The following is a 2,580-nucleotide window of genomic DNA, read 5'->3' as shown; positions in this document are numbered from 1 at the left end:
ATTCTTCAGGCCGGAATTACGATAATTTCAGCCATTATCTAAATTAGGAAATATTATTTTGGCTGGGATTATCCATAAAAAGGAATGATCTACATGATTTTTTTGACTCATTATACGCAAACTCGTGCCAATGACCCTTTATGTATATTTCGGGGTCCTACGAACCTTGTAAGGTGGTTTCTAAGGCCTAACAGAAGGTCCAAACTACCGATTAGACGTTGCACCTCAGTTTTACCATCTAGAATGACCATCTAGCCATTACTGATCCCAAGCGGTATTCTAAATTAGGAAATATTATTTTGGCTGGGAAGTTATCCATCCAAAAGGAATGATCTGCATCGGATTTTTTAGGCTACAAATTATCTTGTAGCTTCGTACCAATGGCACCCTTTTATGTATATTTCGGGGTTGGTCTCTGTAACATGTAGTTGATGCAAGGCACCTAACAGAAAGGTCAAATACCGCAATTAAGAACGTTGCACCCACTCAGTTTTACCATCTAGAATGACCATCTAGCCATTACTGATCCCAAGCGGTATTGTGGAGTGATCGCACCTGGATAGGAAGTCGAGTATAGTAGTGACGCCGAGAACAGGGACTGCTTGCAAATGCGAATGGCACCATAGGGAATGTTAGAAGAACGCCGCTGACCACTTAGTTGAAATGTGCAGCCTAACTGTACACACTAATTCACCATGATGCAGTCCAACTACACTAATCCTGTACCTTCACGCTATTGGTTGTAGCGTTCACAGTAAAATTCTTTTTATTTCTGTGGTCGTGGGGCGAACCTGCGACCTCACCATATTCGGGCTTAATGGTCCTCAGTAACTAACCACTTGAGATAGGGTGACCAACCCTAGTTTTATCCTTTTACAATTACTGGCTGATGAGTTATTTAACGAAATATTAAAAATTGGCATTATATAATTTCTTGATTTACGTTTACTATGCCATTTAACATTTTGCTAAATTGCATAGTACCTACCGTATAACGAGGGTACCGCAGTACGGGTATGATACAGGTTTCAGAAGTTTTGACCTTATACCTCCACCATTGTGTGAGTTTTTATTATTAGTAGATATGTATAAAACTTATATAATAATTGAGTATTTATCATGAGTAATACTTAGGTATTTATTAAATTATTTTAAATAATAAAATCAGTAAAAAATGTGAGTTTTTTTTTGTAGGGTACTGTGCATAGGGGGTACTGTGGTCCACAAAATACGGTAGTGATTGTAAAAGGATGATTAATAGCTCATTAGAATCATCTTATCAAAACAAATTGAATGGTGATAAGCTTATTTCTCTGTGATCAATATTGACAGAGTTATCACTTAAAAACCATTTAATATTTTTTAATTTTGGAAATTGATCTAGTAATTGGATTTAATGCATTTTATACCATTAGATTCACCTCATTAAGACGAATCAAATGGTAGTAATATCATCTCTCTAGAATTAATATTGGCAGAATTATTACTTATTATGCAAAAACTATTAATATTTTTTAATTTCAGAAATTGATCTAGTGATTGGATTTCAATGTATTTTATATCATTAGAATCACTCATCAAGACGAATTGAATGGTGGTAAGATCACTTTTTTATGATTAATATTGGCAGAGTTATGATATAATAAAGTTTTAAGTATAATTCTAGCTAAAATTATATTAATTTTTTTGGCCAGAATTATGATATATATATATAAGAAAATTTTTTATATAGTCATATTTCTTTATAATTATCAAATATAAACTATTCCAAATGTATGACTATAAAGAAAGTTGACTGTATCTAAAATGATAAGTATACTATCATTTTTATATCAAGAAATTTCATTTGCAATTCAAATATTATTAATTCTCAACAATTTTTTTATAAAAACTTTCTTTTATTAAGAACTACCTTGATCTTCTAACAGTTCTCTCATATAGAAATTATTATTAAAAAATGGATTACATATATTTTGAATATAATCCCCTAGTATTAGGATATTTTTTTAATATTCGCATTTTTTTTAAAAGATCTTTTCATAACTGATTATCTAATTTTCCTTTTCTGTCTTTTATAAAAAACTAGTATTATCTCTTTAAACACATCTGTATATATATATTACCAGCATAATGTCAACTCATTTAATAATTAATAAGATAATATATTAAAACTTAGTATAGGTTTCTTATTGTAGGCTTGAAATTTATTTTTCACCATGCCTTTTGGAGATAATGCAATTACTGATTTCACTTAAATTAATTTAAAATTTAAAATACTATCCATTAGGTATCATGTTTTGGAAAATTGATGTAAGTTAAAAAGTCATTATAACTCTTATATCTAAAGTCAATATCCTTAAAATACCTAAACAGTAGAAGTTTTTACTTTAATATGCCTAAAAAATAACTGTGATGTTCTTGGATTTGCACAAAAGTCAGATTAATATATAAATCAAAAAGCATGATTTACCAATTCCTACTGTACTAGTAATGATATATATATAATATATATATATATATATAAACTTATGACCACTTGACCAGAATCTTTAAATATTTTATTAATCAATATATGGTAAA

Source organism: Rhizophagus irregularis, chromosome 17, assembly GCF_026210795.1.
Source record: "Rhizophagus irregularis chromosome 17, complete sequence".
Classification (NCBI taxonomy): Eukaryota; Fungi; Glomeromycota; class Glomeromycetes; order Glomerales; family Glomeraceae; genus Rhizophagus; species Rhizophagus irregularis.
The sequence above is the reverse complement of the archived record's forward strand: the minus strand, read 5'-3'. Positions refer to the sequence as shown.